The 7136-nt window shown below is 49.9% G+C and overlaps 1 long non-coding RNA gene across 1 annotated transcript in view; it reads left to right on the plus strand.

The window, feature by feature from the left end:
- The first annotated feature begins 282 nt into the window (after nt 1-282).
- LOC133769353 (uncharacterized) overlaps nt 283-7136 on the plus strand; it is an 18989-nt gene continuing 12135 nt past the window's right edge. Inside the window, exons 1-2 of the long non-coding RNA XR_009867196.1 lie at nt 283-356; nt 4949-5022. This is a non-coding gene — a long non-coding RNA (uncharacterized LOC133769353). The remainder of the gene's footprint in view (nt 357-4948; nt 5023-7136) is intronic.

Below are 7136 nucleotides of genomic sequence, written 5' to 3' on the forward strand. Positions count from 1 at the left end.
AAAGGAGGAGCCCAAGCTCCGGGGGACGCCCGGCGCCGCGCCGACGGCGCCCTTGCCCCGCCTGGGCCAGACGTGGCCGCCCTGCGGACAGGGGAGCGGCGGCCCGCGCTGACCACGCCGGCCCTTGGCTGTACTCGAGCCCAGGGCCAACGAGGCAGAGTCCGCACTGCCTTCGGGACACGGTGACCTGGCAGGGCGGGCGGCGCCTCGGAACGACAGCGGGGGGACCCGGGAGAGGGCCGCGCCCACGCCGCCCTTTCCAAACGCTCGGCCGCACCTTCACCGAGATCCTATTTTTAAACCTGGAAGCTGCGCAGAGACCAGTCTGCAAACAGGAACCTTTAATAAAGTAGGAGGTGCGTGGGTGAAGGGAGCAGCAAGGGCGTTCGTGCAGTCGCTCTGTCGGCTGCAGGGACCACCGACCCCGCGGCTCCTGCGCGCCCGGCTGAGCCCTGCCTGCTGGGGACACGCGCCGCCGCCCTGACCCGTGATTCTGAAGTTGCAGGGAGCTGGGGTCCCAAAGCAGAGACCCTCCAGGAGCACATGGCCAGCGCAGGAAGCAGCTGGAGTCTGAGCAGGGGGCACTTGGAGCTGGAAGCATTGGTAGCAGTGCGGCTGCCTTAGGGCCCTTGCTCGCAGCTGGGCCACTGCACACCCAGCCTGAGGCTGGAGGCGGGGCCTGGCCCGGTAAGAACCGCTGGGAGGGGCCGTGGTGACCCCGCCCCGGAGCCTGCAGGGTGACCAGTGTATTTAGGGCAGGCCTAGGGCACTTACCAAGCCCGGGTGTGTTTTTCTCCTAAAATACATTCCTCACATTTTATTCCTATTTTCCTAACTTGTGTTGGCTGCTGGTGTCATTCACAGTCGCTGCTTCTGGCTCAGCGCCGACAGCGGCCATGCCTGTACTCCCGGAGCTGTGTCGGCAGCTTCCTGTCTGTCACCACAGTTGCTGTTTTCTCTCCGAGCTTAGGGTTCTTAGGAGAGGTATATGCTTCTTATAAAGATTAATCTTATTTAGCTTGAAAGGCAGAGTTAGAGGGAGAGGAAGAGGGAGAGCTACAGAGAGGTATCTTCCATCTGCTGGTTCACTCCCAAATGGCTGTAATGGCCAGGGTTGGGCCAGGCCAAAGTCAGGAGCCAGGAGCTTCTTCCGGGTCTCCCACGTGAGTGCAGAGGCCCAAACACTTGGGCCATCTTCCAGTGCTTTCCCAGGCGCATTAACAGGAATGTGGATCAGAAGTGGAGCAGCCAGGATACAGACGGGCACCCATATGGGATGCTGGAGCTGCAGGTGGCTTTACCTGCTACACCATGACGCCGGCCCCACTAACAGATTATTACAAAGACGTTTGAGCCTTCCTCATCTGTCATTGTAACTATTATTTTTAGTATTCTATTCATCAGTCATTTTGATTTTTATGCTTTTTTGATTTTTTTTTCTTTGTTTTTGTCTGGATTTTGTCATCTTGGGTTGTAATGGTCTCTTGTGTTTTGGAAAACATTTTCTCCATTTTTCTCTTCTTGTTCTTTTTCTTTTTTTTTTTTTAAGATTTGTATTTATTTATTTGAGAGGTAGAGTTACAGACAGGGAGAGGGAGAGACAGAGAGAAAGGTCTTCCTTCTGCTGATTCACTCCCCAAATGGTCAAAATGCCTGGAGCTGTGCCGATCTGAAGCCAAGAGCCAGGTGCTTCTTCCGGGTCTCCCACACAGGTGCAGCAGCCCACTGCTTTCCCAGGCCATAGCAGAGAGCTGGATTGGAAGAGGAGCAGCGGGACTCAAACCGGCACCTATATGGGATGCCAGCACTGCAGGTGGAGGCTTTAGCCCACTACGTCGCAGCACCGGCCCTTCCACTTTTATTCTATTAGCAGAGTTCTTTTAGATTCTTGTCTATATTAAAAATGATGTTTAGGAAAGATTGCTCATCACCTAGTCTCCTATCCACTCATTTCCTGGTCCTTAATTAGATAAATTTTTTTTATTATATTCTTTTTTTTAAAGATTTATTTATTTATTTGAAAGTCAGAGTTACACAGAGAGAGGAGAGGCAGAGAGAGAGAGAGAGAGAGAGAGAGAGAGAGGTCTTCCATCTGCAGGTTCACTCCCCAATTGGCTGCAACAGCCAGAGCTGCGCTGATTCAAAGCCAGGAGCCAGGAGCTTCTTCCCAGTCTCCCACGTGGGTGCAGGGGCCCAAGGACTTGGGTCATCTTTCACTGCTTTCCCAGGCCATAGCAGAGAGCTAGATTGGAAGTGAAGCAGCCAGGACTTGAACTGGCACCCATATGGGATGCCAGCGCTTCTGGCCAGGGCGTTAACCCGCTGTACCACAGAGCCAGCCCCGATAAATAATTTACATCCAGCCCACTGGCATGAAACTGTTGTCACAATGTTATGTACTTTTGGTCTCAAGAATAGACCTTTTTTTACATAAAGTATTTTATTTATTTCAAAGGCAGAGTTAGAGAGAGGGAGAGAGAGAGGGAGAAAGAGAGAGAGAGAGAGATCTTCCATCTGCTGGTTCACTCCCCAGATGGCCACAACGGCCGGAGCTGGGCCAGTTCGGAGCCATGAGCTTCCCCTGGGTCTCCCATGGCACGAGGCTGGGGGCTGGTTCTGCCCCGACAGTGGGCAGTGCAGGTGCGTTGCTGGAAAGCAAACTGGCTCCCTGCACTCTGCAGGGATGGAGGAAAAAGCACCTGGCAGGTCCAAAGCAGGTCCCAGGGAAGGTGCTGATTTGCTTGAGCAATGAAATCACATTTGGTCACAGCAGCTGCCACTGGTCAAGCTTAGGATGACCCATCGTCACTGTCTAAGGTCCATCTGCCATCCGCACAGGCCAAATGGACAAGCTGAATGGGAACATGGTGGGAGCCCCCATCCCTGCCTCCCTCAAGTCCTCAGTGGTGGTGCGACTCTGTCAGTTTGTGCTTCATGGATGTCAATGCCCCAGTATTAGCTGCATTTTAAAATAACTGTTTTAAATTCCTGGTAGATGGATTCTCTTGTCATTTTAAACTACCTTTGTCACTACTGGCTTGTTTGTGTGAAAGTCCGGCTTGTCTGGTGTTAGTGTTGCCAGCCCAGCTTCCTTGTGATTGCTTTCTGTATGCTAGTCCTCTTTCTACTTATCTTTCTTTTCTTTCTTTTTTTAAAGATTTATTTTATTTATTTGAAAGACAGAATTACAGAGAGAGGTAGAGACACAGAGAGAGGTCTTCCATCCGCTTGTTCACTCCCCAGATGGCTGCAAGGGTAGGAGCCGCGCCGATCTGGAGCCAGGAGCCAGGAGCTTCTTCTGGGTCTCCCATGTGGGTGCAGGGACCCAAGGACTTGGGCCATCTTCTCCTGCTTTCCCAGGCCATGGCAGAGAGCTGGATCGGAGGAGGAGCAGCTGGGACTAGAACCGGTGCCCATATGGGATGCCAGCGCTTCAGGCCAGGGCGTTGATCCTCTGCGGCCCCTCTACTTATCTTTCAGTTTATTTATATCTTTGAACCTAAAGTGTATGTCTTGGAGACAGCACAGTTAGATTTTTTTTTCTTTTTAAATCCAGCCTGACAATCTCTGCTTTTGATTGGGTTGTTTAATCCATTCACATTTAACACCATTGTGGGATTTATACCTGCTGGTTTACTTTTTTGTTTTCCTCATGTCTCACATCTTTCCATTCCTAAATTCCCTTTTATATTAAATGGACATTTTCTATTGTAGCATTGTCATTTCATTCATGATTGTTTTACTATTTTTTAGTTATTTCCTTAGCAGTTGTTCTGGGTCTTACCAAATACATCCTAATTATTTAATATCTATGTTACATTTGTACTAACTTAATTCTGATGCTGTGTAGAAGCATCATTTTTTTTTTTTTAAGTTTCATTTTATTTAGTTGAAAGGCAGAGTTACAGAGAGAGAAAGGAAGAGAGAGAGAGAGAGAGATCCTCCATCTGCTGGTTCACTCCCCAAATGGCTCCAACATCCAGGGCTGGGCCAGGCTGAAGTCAGGAGCCAGGAGCTTCATCCAGGTCTCCCATGTGGGTGCAGGGGCCTGAGCACTTGAGCATCATCTTCCGCTGCTTTCCCAGGTGCATTAGCAGGGAGCCAGATCAGAAGTGGAACAGTGGACTCCAGCCTGTGTGCATATAGGATGCTGGCATTGCAGGCAGCAGTTAGGCTTAATCTGTTATACCACAATGCTGGCCCCTATAACTATTTTTGTACTCCCCTTTTTGTGACTTCATTGCTATATATATTACAATATTGCTACAAACCCAAAGACACATTGTTATAATAATTACTACTTTACATAATCCTATGTCTTTTAAGGAAACTGAGAGAAAAAAGGAGAGCGAGTACACATTCACAACTTGTCGTATATTAACATTACTATTTTTATTTTTGGTTCTCTTGTTCTGTCCCTGTGGATTGGAGTTCCCATCTGGGGTGGTTTCCTTAGCCCAGTGTGGCTTTGCTGCCACCCACCTGCTTTGTGCTGTTACTGGCAGACACGTTACAAAACATTTTCTATGTCCCATTGCTTCTGAAATCAATGAAGAGAAGAAAGATAATAATAGTGTGCGTTTTATAGTGTCTTTTATAATTATACAACAAGATCACCAATGTATCACTTAATGACATTTGTGGTTATTGAGCAACACCTATACCAATGGGGTGTGTATGTGTGTGTATGTGTGTGTGTGTGTGTGTGTGGCATTACTGTATTTTATTCTTTTGGTGTGGATTCTGGTTTTCCTCTAAGACCACTTGCTTTCAGCCTAAATAACTTCCTTTAGCATTTCTTGTAAGGAACATGTGGCACATGGAGTCTGTCAGCAACAGAACCTGCCAGTGTTTGTCTGGGACCGTCTTTATTTTACCTTTGGTTTTGAAAGACAGCCTTTCTGGGTATAGGAATGGTGGTTGACAGCCTTTTCTTTGACATTTTTAGTACATCATCCCACTGCATCCTGGACACCGTGGTTTCTGACGAGCAGTCAGCTGTCCTTCGTGCTGCGTTCCTTTGTAAGTGATGAGTTTGTAAGTGAGGAGTTGCTTTTCTCTTGCTATTTTCAAAATGTTCTTGAAAACAATGTTCAGTGTTCTTGAAAAAAGTGTTCAGCAGTGTTACTCTTTGTAAGGTCGACGTTTTACTGTTTGTGGATCTCTTAGCGTGGAGTTCATTGAGTTTTCTGAATGTGAGTCATTTCTCAGCCAACTTGAGAAGTTTTCAGCCGCATTTCTTCAACCTTTTTCCTTCTCCTCTCCTGGTATTCTCATTATGTGTATGTTGCTGTGCTTAATGGTGCCACATGTCTGAGGCTTTATTTTTCTTCATTTATTTTCCTCTCTATTCTTTGCTTTGTGTATTCTCTGCTGATCTGTCTTCAAGTCGTTAATTCTGCCAATTCAGATCTACTGTTGGGTCCCTCTAGTGCTTTTTGTTTTCGTATTGTACTTCCCCCTTCTAGCATTCCTGTTTGTTCACCTGTACCACAGAGACACACGTTCTGTCATCGAGAGGACCAGGCCACAGTTGGGAAGCAGCGTGGTGTCCGTGAGGTTCAGGAGCTTTTGTGTTGTTTTTAGGTAGCCTTTAGACAGCATGAAGGCAGAACCAGGGAGGTGGGGTCCATGGGGCTGGTTTTCCTTGTGGAGCCCAAGCCCCACCAGTCTCAGAACAGGGCCCTCTGCTGGCACACCTGTTTACTCAGGTGTGGTCTGTACCTGAATAAAAATGCTAAGTGCAGGGAGCCCCTCAGCAACCTCGAGGCTATGCGGGGAGGCATCCTGGGTCTTGGCCAGAGGCCTCAGGACCCTCTACGGCCTAGGGATCCTGCCCATGCAGCCCCCTGCCCAGGGACGGCTTTTCTTAGGCAAGGATGAGAAAACTGCGACTCAGAAGCTGGTTTTTGTTACTGAGGCCAACTTGGCTGGGGTAGGGATTGGGTGGTGGTGATGAACTAGAGTTTGGGAGAAAGAGGCTGAGGGAGAGGCATTGTGTGGGGCTGGGCCACATGTCCACTCCCTGTCTTCCCAGGGTAGGGAAAAGCAGCAACTTCCTGCTGCATTCCTGGGATCACTGGGTTCACAGCCATGCCTGTCCCTTGGGCCAGGGTCACTGGGGAGGCCGGACTCGGTGCCCCTGTGGTCTTTTCCATCTGGCCTGGGCGAGCACAGTGCATGGGGGTCTCCGTCTCATTGGATGATCGAGGCAGGGGAGGGGCTGGATAGTCTGCTGAGGGCGTGCTGGCCCTGTCCCTCGGGTCCCCCCAGGGTGTGTGGCCACTCTTAGTGTTGATCCCTCAGTGGGCTCTGCACTCCCTACGCACCAGCACTATCACCCCAGTTGTGTCTGCACACACGTGACCTGGGGATCACTCTAGGGGGTTCATCCTGAAATGTGGGCACAGTTGGAGGAAGATGAGGTATTCCGTACCTCGGTGCTGGTGACAAGAGCTGGAAATACCTACTGCCCACCAGACAGGACAGCTGAGTCAAGTGTCATCCGCACACAATGGCAGGTGTCTGCCCCAGCAAGCAGGATTCTGTGGGTGGCAGGAGCAGCACAGGACACTCCCATGTGTGTGAAAACACTCATGCTAGTGTCCTCACACACTCACAGGCACTGGGGCACCCAGAAAGACACAGGGCGCCCAGGATGAGCTGAGCTGCCCAGCGGGTGGGAGTCTGGACTCCAATTCTCCGCGTGACCGTGTTTTCTAGAACTACAGCATCATTCCACCCCTGTTAAGCTTCTTCTCCATATCCTTCTATTACACATGTTTAAAATTCATTCACAACTCTATAAGAGCATCTCTTTGGGGAAAGTCAGCCTGGAGAGAAAGCGTGAATTATGACTTCTGTTTTCTCCCTAAGAGTATCCATTTTCACCCTCCTGTTTGCAAATCATTTTCATGAGCCACTTGGGAATTTCCTGTTTATTTACCGTGGGCTCCAGCAAACCCAGACTCTCACAGCTCACGGCAGCGTTGGCCGCCGCTGCTGTCTGGCTGGGGCTTAGGGTGACTCATACCGAACCTACTCTCCCACCATGAGGTCGTGGGCTGCAGGGAACCCCAGACAGGGCCCTCTGGTTCAGGGGAGCCAGCAGGGCTCTGCCTGTGGCTAAGGACCCT

The sequence above is a fragment of the Lepus europaeus genome, chromosome 11 (genome assembly GCF_033115175.1).
Source record: "Lepus europaeus isolate LE1 chromosome 11, mLepTim1.pri, whole genome shotgun sequence".
Taxonomy (NCBI): domain Eukaryota; kingdom Metazoa; phylum Chordata; class Mammalia; order Lagomorpha; family Leporidae; genus Lepus; species Lepus europaeus.